The sequence below is a fragment of the Mauremys mutica genome, unplaced genomic scaffold, assembly GCF_020497125.1.
Source record: "Mauremys mutica isolate MM-2020 ecotype Southern unplaced genomic scaffold, ASM2049712v1 Super-Scaffold_100246, whole genome shotgun sequence".
NCBI lineage: Eukaryota > Metazoa > Chordata > Testudines > Geoemydidae > Mauremys > Mauremys mutica.
In genome coordinates this window covers 289,017-302,671 of record NW_025423293.1, presented here as the reverse complement: position 1 = coordinate 302,671, position 13,655 = coordinate 289,017, and the positions used below count along the sequence as shown (strand labels likewise).

At 53.3% G+C, this 13,655-nt stretch overlaps 3 non-coding genes across 3 annotated transcripts; all 3 read right to left on the bottom strand.

Annotated features, from left to right (window-relative positions):
* Window positions 1–7,532: 7,532 nt before the first annotated feature.
* On the bottom strand, window positions 7,533–7,604 carry TRNAQ-UUG. Its single transcript has one exon. It is a non-coding gene; the product is annotated as a tRNA-Gln (tRNA).
* Window positions 7,605–9,299: 1,695 nt separating this feature from the next.
* TRNAF-GAA lies at window positions 9,300–9,372 on the bottom strand. The gene has a single exon. It is a non-coding gene; the product is annotated as a tRNA-Phe (tRNA).
* A 3,790-nt stretch (window positions 9,373–13,162) lies between these two features.
* TRNAF-GAA lies at window positions 13,163–13,235 on the bottom strand. Its single transcript has one exon. It is a non-coding gene; the product is annotated as a tRNA-Phe (tRNA).
* Between the last annotated feature and the right edge of the window lie 420 nt (window positions 13,236–13,655).

Below are 13,655 nucleotides of genomic sequence, written 5' to 3'. Positions count from 1 at the left end.
TGGGACTCTGCCTCCCTCCTGCCTTTCCCTGACTATGAAACCTGGCCCTGACACTCCTTTCTTCAAGCGCCATGTGGGCAAGAGGAAAAGTGTGGTAGAAAGCACAAGGTCCAAACTTGTGGGCATCTGAAATCCCAAACACCCAGTCAAACCATAGCCACTTCTAGACCCCATTCCAACCAAAGACCTGGCTCCAGTGGGTATGAGTCACTCAGCACAAGGTAAACAACTCATTCTTATACAGCTGGAGACAGGAAAGTACCTGGCTCTCCAGGGATTTACCACAAGGTCCCACGGAGATTTGAACTCAGATTTCAGCATGTCAACCCTTACACCATGGGACCAGCTTGTGCTAGTTTCTCTGAACATTGGTGACCCTATCATACAATACCAAGGTTGGAAGGGACCTCAGGCGGTATCTAGTCCAACCCCCTGCTCAAAGCAGGGCCAATCCACAGACAGATTTTTATCCTAGATCCCTAAATGGCCCCCTCAGGGACTGAGCTCACACACCTGGGTTTAGCAGGCCAATACTCAAACCACTGAGCTCTCCCTCCCTCACAGGCCCAGCTTGTGTAAGGGACTGTTGCCCTTTACTAAAACTGAGTGGGGTTTTTTTGGTTGGCTAGTTCCCAGTCCCAATAGAAGGGGGAAGGGTCAATGGGAAATCAGGCCCCTGAGACTGACAGGCCCCTGGGGCGATGGTCACCAACTGGTAGGGAACAAGTGAGAATTTGTTAATGAGTAAAATTCCTGGTGAAAATTGGCAAAGCTGTGGAGAGTTTGAAAAGTTCCAGTGAATTTACTGATGAAGATACAAACAGAGAGACAACTAGAGAGAAAGAGAACATCACAGACTGCACAGGCCCACACAGACATAAACAAAAACCAAACCCACACAGCACACAGAGCCATATACACAAAAGGGAAAGCCACACAAAACATAGAACAAACCCACACCAAAAAATACAGCAAAAACCCACAACAAGAAAGCACAAAAACCACATACCAAAAGAATACTTAGCAAAAAACAATCTGCATGCAAAAGTCATACACACACACACACACAAAACTATATGGCATCCACACAGGACCCACATGCACATCAACACGACAGACAACAAAAAACCCAACATACAGAAAGGCAGGCAGGGTTTGAGTCTCACAGCGAAGAGGGTGAGCACACAGGTGGTTTGGGGAGCAAAGACTGAGGGGGAGTCGGGGGCAGTGCTCTGGGCTCTGCTTGACCCCTCCTGACACAGGCGGCTGGTGGAGAGCAGAGCCTGGTAGATCTGTGGAATCTGCCCTGCTCTCTGTAAAGCAAGGGGACCTCGGTGTCTTCTGAGCTGCAATTGTATTTTCTGCAGGGCAAAATGATTGGCAGAAGCCATTTGCTTAAAGGAAACTAGTGCTGTAGGTGAGGTTTGAACTCACAACCTCAGCATGACTCCACTCAGCACTGCTCTATAAGTACTGGGCACTAACCCAATGTGTGTGACAGTGTGTGCAGGAGCGGGAGGGTGTGTTCCTTAGGATAGAAATGATGGAAAACACAGGGGACAGCGAAGCCCCATGTCTGAGTGTTATGACCCTGTGTGGTGCCGCCGTTCACCTTCCCCTCCTATGGGCTCAGCTTTCATTGAATCCAGCATTTTTTCACCTGTCCTCACCACAGAAGTGTCCCACATGCCTCAGCTACCGAGTGTCCCTCTTAGAGACGCCGAGGACTGGAACTGATTTCAGCTGCTGGACAGCTCTGCTAGGTCTTTATTCATTTGCACAGGAAAATGCTGAGTGTTTAAATTCATTTCAAATCCCCTGCCCCCATTCAGCGAACTCGTGAACATACTGGAGATGGGTCTGGAAATCGATTTTCATTCGAAACAGTTTTTAAAGGGAATCACTTGAATTGGAACTACAAACCTATTATCCTACAGGGAAACATTCACCCACTGAGCTACCCTCACAACAGAGAGTGTCATGTATAGCCCAGAGCAGGACCAGTTTTTATCCTGGGGGTTAGTAAACTTTATCTCTATACAAGCACCACAGCTTGCAAACTCCCCACCCCCGCTCTGTGTCACCAGAGCACAACAACAACTCTCCTTGGGGCACACACAGCTCCCCAGCTCCCTGCCCGTCAGTCTCTCCAGCATTGCTCCAATCCCTTAAAGCAGGGTCTCAACCAAAATTTACCTTAGGGCCAGGGCCAGTCCTGCAGTCCTCCCAGTGGGCCAATAATGTCACTCATACTGCCCAGAACCCGCCCCCCAAAACTCCACTCCCCACCTGCCTCAGGCTCTGGGAGGGAGTTTGGGTGGGGGGAGGAGGTCTAGGGTGCAGGCCCTGGGCTGGGGATTGGGGTGCAGGAGGGGTGCCGGCTGTGGGGGGAGTTTGGGTGCAGAAGGGGTGAGAGGCTGGTCTCTGGGAGGGAGTTTGGGTGGGGGGAGGAGGTCTAGGGTGCAGGCCCTGGGCTGGGGCTGGGGATTGGAGTGCAGGAGGGATGCAGGCTCTGGGGGGAGTTTGGGTGCAGAAGGGGTGAGAGGCTGGTCTCTGGGAGGGAGTTTGGGTGGGGGAGGAGTTCTGGGGTGCAGGCTCTGGGATGGAGTTTGCAGCACCGTAACAAGGGTGAGGCGAGTGAAGCACTTGCCTCGGGCGCAGAAAGTGGAGGGGCGCAGCTCTACCATGATCAGCGGCGCTTCGGTGGCAGCTCTACCACTGCTGCTTCTTCAGCAGCAATTCGGCAGTGGGTCCTTCTCTCCGAGAGGGACTCAGGGACCCACTGCCAAATTGCCACCGAAGGATGAATGAAGCGGTGGTGGCAATTCAGTGGCAGGTCCTTTCCTCCAACAGGGACTCAGGGACCCCCCACCAAAGAGCCTGGAGCCGGCCCTTGCCTCGGGCACAAAAATTCCCTGTTATGGCTCTGGGAGTTTGGGTGCTGGGTGCAGGCTCTGGGCTGGGGCAGGGGGTAGGGGGAACAGGAGGAGGGGTGGGGGTGCAGGCTCTGGGAGGGAGATTGGGGCAGGCGGGAGGGGGTGTGTGGAGGGAGAGGGCACAGGCTGTGGGAAGGAATGGAGTCAGGCATGTGTGGAGGGGGGTGCAGGCTCTGGGAGGGGGTCAGGAGTGTGGCGCTTCCCTGGGGCTCCAAGGTGGGGCAGGCTGGGGGGCCTCCATGTGCTGCTGTCCCCAGGCATCACCCCCACAGCGTCCCATTGGCTGCATGGGCTCACCCCATGGGCTCGGGGTGGGGGCAGCGCGCAGAAGCACAGCCCCACCCTGCCCTGCCATGCGGAGGGGCCGGCAGCCACTGGAGTGAGCAGGCAGATGCTGCTCAGCTCCGCTGCACTGACGGGGCCCCTGGGTGGGGGAGCGCCTGGGGGCAGCAGGTGGGGCCAAGGGAGTGACCTGGTCCCAAAACTGCTGGAGCCCCACGGGCGAGACCTGGGAACCAGGACTGCCAGCCAGACAAACACCTTTAAGAGGAGGCGTCCCTCTCCCTGTCAAAAACTGATCTTCCTCCTTCAGTTCAGTGTCAGCCTGAATTGTTCCTTATCCCGGCAGAGCCAGAGGACTGAAAGCAGCAACATCCAACCCCTGTGTAGCTCGCAGGAATGGACATAAACACTCCCTGGTATCTGAAGAGATGTTTAGCTTTGCCCTTGGTCAACTACAAGGCTAAAGGGAAAGGAGGTGGCGCCAGGTATAAAGAGTGAAACACGACACATCATAGTTATGCCCATGGTGGTTGCAAAATCTTTTGATGTACTTCTTCTTATCAGCAGTGTATTGTTTTCTCTTTAGTCCAGGCCTTGACCAAGAAATTTGTACCTTGATAAAATAATCGACTGCCCCTGGTGAAGGCAATGGACTTGACACCCACTGGGGTGTCCCAACACAGGTACAAGTACTAACAACAGTGGCTGCCTTTTAGCCATAGATTTTAACCAGGGCAATGAATTGAAACAAACCCCTGTTAGATCATTTCTCAACCCGAGTCCTTCACTCACATTCCCTAGAGCACTGGGCCACCATGTGGAGTTTCATTTCCTGCCTCAATTTCACACAGAGACACAATTTCCTTTGCACAGATCCATGAACAGCAAAACCTCCCTGTGTCTCTGGTCTGAGCCAGGGCGTTTGATTCCAGTGAACCCTTCTCTCCTGCAATGGCGATGGTCAGACAGAGGGGACGTGGCAGCTGCATCCCTGCCAGGGAGATATTGGCTCGGCTCTTTCTTGCTGCTGCTGTTGTTAGTCCATGAAACATCAAGGGTGGAATGCAAGGCTGAGTTCATGCACCAGCCCTCAGTGCCCCATAGAAATCCTGCCCCCTGCTATTGGAACGATGTGCTGGAGATTTGACTAGGAAAGGGACTGTCTGAATTGTCAGAGTGGGGAATGAACAACAATCTACAGCAATGTCGTTCACACAAACACACTCTCATCCTGCTCCAACCGGAAGGGAAATGGGCAGGAATTCTCGCTGTTCAGCCCAGGACACACTTACACTAACGCAGCCATGAGTGTGCTGGGGAAGCTGGTCTGAGCAAACAATTTGAAGTGACAATTCAGTGAGAACAGAATCATCATGTAGTGAAAGGGGGTGTATGTCAAGTAGTTGTGGCTGAGTGGTTAAGGTGATGCACTAAAAATCCATCGGGGTCTCTCTGTGCAGGTTTGAATTCTGCCAACTATGCAAGCACTGTGCTGTTGTTGCTATTGTTATTATTGTAGTCTTAGTACCTGAGCATCCACAGTGCGAACTGGAGCCAGAGCTAGTTTCAGTCTGTCTACACTTAAAATGCTGCTGTGGCACTGCTATAGCACTTTGGAGTAAACAGTGACTGGAGGCGTTTTCCCATCCCTGTAATAGCTGCATGGACAGAACAATTCTTCCTTTTCTTAAGCACTATCTAACCAGGGCTTAGGTCACTGTAACTATATGGGTGGAGGGGGGGTTTCATACCCTGAGAGACGTCGCTCTGCCAGTTCAGTGCCCAGCGTACACCAGCCCTTAGATCCCTCTTGGTATTTCAATGCAGGCACTGACCTGTGAAAGGAAAACATCAGCTCACAAACACACAGACTGAATTCCCCACATTTAATCTCGCTGCACTTTCCAGAAAGTCACAAAATTCAATTCATTCTTGCTAGGACAGAGAAAAAATAAGTGACACTAAGTTTTTAGCTTGGTTAAATAAAATTAAGTGTTTAATTAATATAGTAAAATCTGTACTGATTCCTCTAACTAACACCACAGCGTGAAATAGGAACAGAGACAAATCTTGTCGGTGACGAATAATTTCGCAAATGATCTTCCCATTATTAATTTCCACACTGCCCCCACTGGAGGTCTGGGCATCTCCAATGCCATTGCTCTGCATTCACCTTCCCCTTAGAATTGTTCTCAGACATTCGCCTTCCTCTGCAGCGTGGGGCACAGGTCACTTGCTGGCAGGGCCGCCCAGAGGGGTGGGCAAAGGGGGCAATTTGCCCCGGGCCCCGGGCTCCGCAGGGGCCCCCAAGAGAACAGCGGAGGCTCCTCTCAGCACTGCTTTATAAGTACTGTGCGCTAACCAATTGCGCCACTGGAGCACCTGTTAGCTGCTTTTTTCCCAGTTCCCTAAGTTGATACAGGCAAGGAGTGACCCCAAAACATTCTCAGTGGGGTTGAGAGCAGGTAGCGACAAGTGTTGGTACTTGGTGGGGTGGATCCTTTTTAAGGCTTCCAGGCCCCATTTGACCCTTTTGTTCTTCCCTGTGTAATAACCGAGCTGGTTAAGACTCAATGGAGAGTCTTGCTGCAGACCAACAGATCTGAAATCACTGAGAACCAGCTCTAAGCGTTAGTCCTGCTTTGGGACAGTGTCTCTCATGCAAGAAACTGCCCAGTCTGCGCTAGCAGTGAGGCTCCCTCACTAACAGCTGAAATCAGGGAGAGCTGTGTGAAGTGCAGGGCCCCAGGGGTGCCTGAACAGGGGGGAACAACACCCGAGGACTTTAAAAAATGGGAGGGCTCTGCTTTGCCACTTTATAATGACCGTAAGGGCGAGTGAGGGGGGGAGGGGACGGAGAGCAGTGAGCGGGAAGTGGGGTCTTGTGGGAAGAGGCAGCGTAGGAGTGGGTCCTCGGGGAGAAGGGGTGGGGCAGGGGCGTGGTGTTGAGTGGAAGGGGTGGGGCTACTCTTTGGGCTCTGGTGGCTGCTACTTTTAGGGAGCCTGTTCCGCTCCTGGTGGGACCACAAGACGTCCCAGAGCAGAGAGGGTGGCCAGCAGAGCGGTGACAGGAGGGAACGGCAAGTGACCAGCAATGTGGCCAGACAGCGGAGGGAGAAAGGGGCTTTCCCCCCCGGAGGTGAGAGGTGAACTCTGGGTTTTCACTGACCCAGGACAGCACCTGTGGGTGAGGTGCAGTGAAGGGAGGGGCACATCCACAGAGCTTCTGGTGTCTGGATTGAAGAGCCTGAGGCCAAAGGCCACTGTCCAGCGCGCTGTGAGTGGGTGTTTTGCTCATAGTGTTGAGTTATGAATCCTGATTGTGGTGTTTTCCCAAGTTAATACAAGGTGATTTTCCTCCTTTTTCTTAAAGTTTCTTTTCTACACTCAGTGCGTGTGAGTGGGGAAAGTATCGCCTCTTAGAGGCACCCAGTGGCCGGGGTTAGTTTCCCCAGGTTACTGGGTGGGGGCTTAAGCAGACTGTGTGTTGTATTGTTGAAGAGGAGCCCCAAGCACCCAAACAGCGAATTGTAACTTCAGCCTTCAGAGTAAGAGCCAGAGGTGCTGCCAGCTGAGCTAGCCAGGCTGCCTAAACGTATTAACCCCTTTCACCACAAGAGCAAAGACCGGGTACTTCTGTGCTTCTCAGCAACTGGGAAAAAGCCTCTTGTGGGAAATATCTCCTGCCCCACCGCCAAAAGGAGCCCCTTGAGTGGGAACGGTCAGAGCCCCCACCTGCTTTCCAACCACCTTGTGATGCCGGCCGTAGAATGAATGCTGGTCTGTGGGTGGCCTTCAGTGGGGGTTTGGCATGGCAGGGAGCAGGCTGGCTGAGTGTCTTTGTGACTGTCCGCTGGCCACACATAGGCATGGTTCTCCCCTCCTCTGGCCCTGCCCTTGGTTGCTCTGTGGCTTTTAAGCCTTCCCTTGGCGCTGTCAGCACCAGCCGCCTCTGCTCCAGGTGCCCAGAGAAGGAGAGGTGTGCTGGGCTCCAGCCTGGGACTCTTCCTCCCTCCTGCCTTGCCCTGACTCTGAAGCCTGGCCCTGGCCCTCCTTCCTTTAAATGCCATGTGGGCAAGAGGAAGAGTGTGGCAGCTGCAGGGACCAAAGGTGGAGCAGTGAGAAACCACCATATGGTCAACCCACAGGAATTTCTAGCCAAAGTGTTAAGTTCTAAGACCCCAACCTATAGCCACCAGCACATTGAACCCGACAGACTAAAGACCTATCTCCAGTGGGCATCAGTCACCCAGCATAAAGGTAGCCAAGCACATTGGGCTCCAGGGCTTTGCAGCAAACTAACACATCTCCATGAGGTCCCACTGAGATTTGAACTCAGATTCCAGGATTCAAAGTCCTGAGTGCTGCCCATTACACCATGGGACCTACTGCTGTTTCATTTATTAGACCCCTATGACTCTTGGCTCGTTTGCACGGTGCACTTATTGCTTCCCACCAGCGGCTTCCTCTCGCAGGACTCTGTCTCCTCCTCCAGCGACTGTGGTCCTGCACTATCAGATCCACGGGTCCTGCCCTGAGTCCCTTCATCCCCCTGCTTTGTCTCCATTCCCTGCAGGCTGCAAAAATGTCAGGGGAGGCTGCTCCTCCCTTCACTTGGTGCTTCCACTCATATCGGCCAGCTGCAGCCTCAATTCCTGGAACTTGGCCAGCTGTCGCTTGATCTGATCGTACAATCACACGCTGACTGGCTCCCCTGCCTGGATGCTCTTGTGGAAATCCCACAGGTGATGCTGCAGGACTTGGCATCGCTGGGTTCTTTAATGTTGTGGTGTTACCCCAGCCGCCGGAACAAAGCCCCCAACTCCTCCCTCACCGACTCCCATCAATCCCCCTGGTTGCCATAGAACCCTCTGATGCTTTCCCGTTCTGCCAACACCGCCAGGCCTCGCCCCCCTGCTCCTTTATCTTGCAAGCTCTGGATGTTCAGCTTCCAATATCCTCTGCCGTGGGTCAGGGAATTGCCCACATCGAGCACACGGTGAGAGCTGTGTGATCCGAACTATCCATTGGCTCCACCCTGCACTGGGCTGTCGACATGCTCTCCTTCACGGAAATCCGGTCAATGCGACTCCTGGCCTGTCCCCGCAGAAAGGTGTATCCCCTCTGCGGCCGGTGTGAGCTCGGGTCAGAGGAATAGGAGGTTACTGCCTGCCCTCCACTGGTTCCACTGTGCAGAAACATGTTCTCTAAACCGACCTGGCTATAGACCTGCACCAGGTAATGGTTGTTGTAAAAACGTTTCCTCTGACAGTTGGGAAAATGGGACTAGCAGTCCTCAGGCTGGCTGACACCATTAAAATCCACCCCCGCCACACACACACCAAACACTGTGTGGCCCAAAGGAAGGGAGCCAGTTCCTACTATAGATCTTTCCTTTCACGCCTTAACTGGGGACCATACACACTTATATAGCCATAGCCAGTGCTGCAGAGCACAAAGTCCACCAGTAATGCCCTCCCTGGTCGGAGCTCCACCACCTTCTGTACTCACACCATGAATGTGAAGAACAAGACTCCAGCCCCATCATTCTTTCCTGGCCTGGAGGACCAGAGTGATGGGCCCTTCCACCAATCACCCTCTGCCCATCGAGCTACCCTAGAGTTGTTAATGTGCATTTCCTGAACACCCACCATGGCCAAGTCCAGCTGCTGCTCCAAGGCACTGAACATCAAGTGCCTCTTCCTGGGCCCCCAAATCCCTGCCGCCACCTTCCACAGGGCCTCTTTCACAGATGCCCCTTCCAGGGCACTGCCCTCACTCAGCTGCACAGAAGTTTTCATCCTCTATTCCTGCCTGTCACTGCCCAGCACCTCCTCTGGCACCATTCCTGAGGGCCACCCTGCCTCACTCTTTTCCTGCCATATTGGGTCTACCAATAACTCATGTAGGAGAGACAGCTCCTGTCCCTCATTGTTAAAGGTCAGGCCAGCCAACTAGGGGCAGAAGCCCACAGTATCTTTTTTTACTGCAGAGCCCAAGCTCAGGGACTCACCTTGGGTGCAGGCACTGCTGTGCTCCCAGAAAACAATCCACCACTGTGCGAAGAGGGACAACAGGGCCTGCCAACGCCTGGGATTGAACCAGGGACCTTTAGATCTTCAGTCTAATGCTCTCCCAACTGAGCTACTTTGGCAGATGGGTGGGAACATTTTGGCCTAGTTGCTTCTCTGCCTGAGATGTTTTTGCAGCAGTTGCACACAAAAAGGACGTCATTGTGAGGTGCCCATGAAGACAAGACTCGCTTTTGCCTGCCTTGCTCAGCTTGACTTGCTGCCTCACCCTGTTCCTGCCCTAGTTCCTGGGTTGACCTGGTGGTGGAAGGGGACTGGGGGCCAGTGGTGCGGGGAGGAAGTTGAGCTGGACCCTGAGCTAGACTAGACCCTGGCGGTGAGAGTCTGGCCACCACCTGCCACCACACCCTGTTGTCCTGGCTTCCCCCACTGGGCGTCATTTCGGGAGGGAAGTGGGGCTTCTGCCTCCCCTCCCCGATTTTCACACCGCAGAGGAGAGCGAACAGGAAAACGACAGGCTGCTCCACACCCCCACCGGAGGAACCCGACATAACCTCAGGATTAAGACCTAAGGACTCAGGCTGAGAACTGATATAACTCCACTCATCTGGGATTTAACAACTTGTCTTCCACGGAGCAGGGCCAGATCCAGCATTTTTCCTGCCCCAAGCGGCAAAAAATAAAATAAAAAATAAAATCCACAATCGATGGCAGCTCTACCATTTTTGGCAGCAAGTCTTTCCCTCCGAGAGGGACTGAGTGGGCCAAATTGCCGCTGAAGAGACGGACGTGCCTCCCCTCTCCATTGGCTGCCCCAGGCACCTCCTTGCTGCGCTGGCAGCACCACATGATGTAGCAGGCGATAGCTAGCCCTGGTGGGGCACATGACCCCTCACACGCCCTCTGCAAGTGTTGCCTCTGAAATTAGGAAAACTGGCGAGTTGAAGACACAGCTGCACACCCAGGAGAAAGCCCAGCACGACACGCCCAGGGTGAAGGGGGTGCTAAAGCCTGGTATCAAACCAGAAACCTTCAGATCTTCAATCTAATGCATTCCCACATGAGCTACTTTGGCAACAACCAGACCCACCACGAAGGCTTAATACACGAGCCGCAACACATGCTGGGAAGATTTAAATCTGGATGTCACAATGCAGGAGACAAGCAGTGGACTTGGCCCCGAGGGGCAGGCTGGGTTCCCTATATCCCAGTCACTCAAGCCAGCACCTGCCCCCTCCCAAGCTGTCACTAGCGCCCCCAGGTCTGCAAGACAAGAGCAGCGGTTCTCACTGGAACAACTCCACCCACAGCTCGCAGGCTCCTCCCAAGCCTAAAGCGGAAAACCATCTTGCCAGAAAACCGCCCACTAGGACTCACCATTGCTTCTTTTCCTTCCACCCAGAACCCCACTTCTTCTCCTGGGCTGCAAGTAGCCACCCCTGGGAAGCCAAGAGGCAGGCACAGGATTCTACCTCCCAGCAGCCAACCGCACCTCCCCAGGCTTTGCAGAACGACTGGTGACGCTCTACTAACCCCACTTAGCCGCACTGAGGCGCTTAGCTTCTGCCCTGCCTTCCTCAGCTCGACTTTCCTTTTTTGCCCCATTCCTGCCTCACTTCCTCCTTTGGCAAGTCACGCAGAGGAGGCAGCAGAAAGAGCCAGCCGCCATAAGCCAATCTCCAAGGGCAGAGGAGACCAAGCCACAAGGCTTCAAAAGGTGACTGGCCAAGATCCTCTAGCTTCCCCCTGGCAATGCCAAGGCTTTTTCTCAGCTTATTTCACCACCCTCTGCCATGCAGGAGTTGGGGTTATCACAGAGATAGGCCAGTGGTAGCAGTAAGAGCGCCTTGCTAGACAGAGAGAAAAAGTGAACCCATCTATTCCTGCCTGGTTTCAAACCAGGGACTTTTTGCATGTTAGGCAAATGTGATAACCACTACACTACAGAAACGCTGTGGCAGTGTTTGCTCCCTCCCTTCATAAGAACAGCCATACTGGCTCAGACCAAAGGTCCATCCAGCCCAGTATCCTGTCTGCCAACAGTGGCCAATGCCAAGTGCCCCAGCGGGAGTGAACCTAACAGGTAATGATCAAGTGATATCTCTCCTACCACCCATCTCCACCCTCTGACAAACAGAGGCTAGGGACACCATTCCTTACCCATCCTGGCTAATAGCCATTCATGGACTTAACCTCCATTAATGTATCTAATTCTCTTTTAAACCCTGTTATAGTCCTAGCCTTCACAGCCTCCTCAGGCAAGGAGTTCGACATGTTGACTGGTGCTGTGTGAAGAACTTCCTTTTATTTGTTTTAAACCTGCTGCCTATTACTTTCATTTGGTGTTCCCTAGTTCTTATATTATGGGAACAAGTAAATAACTTTTCCTTATTCACTTTAGGGTGTGGGGTCTGGGCTGGGCTGACTTTAGTCCCAGGCTGGGGTCTCCTGAATGGTGGGAAACATCCTTGGCTGCTACCCAGGGACAGCAGCTACTGGTGACATACCAGGGCTGGGATGAGAGGGGAATGTTACATGGACTTTATCATACAGGCCCCATCCTGCTTCTCAGAGCCCACAGGTGAGAATCTAGAGAAGAGTGACTCATTTCTCAGCTGCATTCTCAGGAAAAGCCAGTAGCCATCCTTGACCAGACACCCAGGAGAGCAGCCACGGCAGTTCTGCGGAGAGCTCTGGCTGCCAGGGAACCAGCTAGGAGAGGGAGTGCTGGGGGCTCTGCAGTTTTTGCAGTGGGGCTGTCTCAGGAGTCACAGGTGGCTTTGTTGTGGGGGTGGGGAAGTAGGGACTACAGGGTGTGAGGCTGGCTGAAATGAAACTGCACAAAAAACCTCTCCCTTTGCTCCAGCTATGGCCCTACTTTGGCCTCTCCCCCTTTCATAAATATCTCCATATCTACTCCAGGTCTCAGAAACCCCCTCTCTCCCATGGGTATTTTCACAGTTTCTTCATTTTTTCATGGAGAGAGAGAGAAAAAACAAGCCTATTAATTTGAGCTACCGACACAGTTCACAGCATGAAATACACAATTTTGTGTTCAATGAGTTGTGTTCAAATTGGAAATATACCAATCTCCTCGAATGGACCTTGAAAGGTCATTGAGTCCAGCCCCCTGCCTTCACTAGGCAGAACCAATTTTTGCCCCAGATCCCTAAGTGTCCTTCTCAAGGATTGAACTCACAATCCTGGGTTTAGCAGGCCAATGCTCAAACCACAGAGCTATCCCATCTCTCCAACTAACACTATTATTAACACTAATATCGCTGTAACCAGTGCCATGGAGCACAAAGCCCAACAGTAATTAGCTCCCTGGTTGGAGCTCCACAACCTTCTGTACTTGCACCGCGAATGTGAAGAACAAGACTCCAACGCCATCGTTCTTCCCTGGCCCAGAGGACCAGAAAGACAGGCTCCTTCCTCCAATCACCCTCTACCCATCAAGCTACCCTAGAGTTGTTAATGTGCATTTCCTGAACACCCACCATGTCCAAGTCAAGCTGCTCCAAGGCACTGAACATCAAACACCTCCTCCAGGCCCCTGAATCCCTGCTACCTTCCATGAGGCCACTTTAACAGATGCCCCTTCCCCAGTACTGCCCTTCCTCTGCTTTGCAGAGCAGCTTTTCCTCCCCAGTCCCTGCCCCCTCTGGCATCATCTCTGAGGACCCCCCTGCCTCACTCTCTTCCTGCCATATTGGGTCTACCAATGAGTGAAGTAGGAGAGACAGCTCCTGTCCCTCATTGGTATAGGTCAGGTGAGCCAACTAGGGGCAGAAGCCCACACTCTGTTGTCCTGCTGGGGAGATCAAACTCAGGTACTTGCCTCAGGTGAAGGTGCTGCTGCCACCCTCCCAGAAAACAAGCTGCCCCTGCACAAAGAGAGATGAAAGGACCTGCCAAAGCCCGGGATTGAACCAGGGACCTTCAGATCTTCAGTCTAACGCTCTCCCAACTGAGCTACTTTGGCAACTGTGTAAGATTGCTGTGCTTTGATGCTTCTCTGCCTGGGATGTTTTTGCAGCAGTTGCACACAAAAAGGACGTCATTGGGAGCGGCCCATGAAGACAAGACTCGCTTTTGCCTGCCTTGCTCAGCTTGACTTGCTGCCTCACCCCGTTCCTGCCCTAGTGCCCGGGTTCACCTGGTGGTGGAAGGGGACTCGGGGCCAGTGCTGCCGGGAGGAGGTTGAGCTGGACCCTGAGCTAGACTAGACCCTGGCGGTGAGAGTCTGGCCACCACTTGCCCCCCCGTTGTCCTGGCTTCCCCCACTGGGCGTCATTTCGGGAGGGAAGTGGGGCTTCTGCCTCCCCTCCCCGATTGTCACACCGCAGAGGAGTGCGAACAGGAAAACGAACGGCTGCTCCACACTCCCACCGGAGGAACCCGC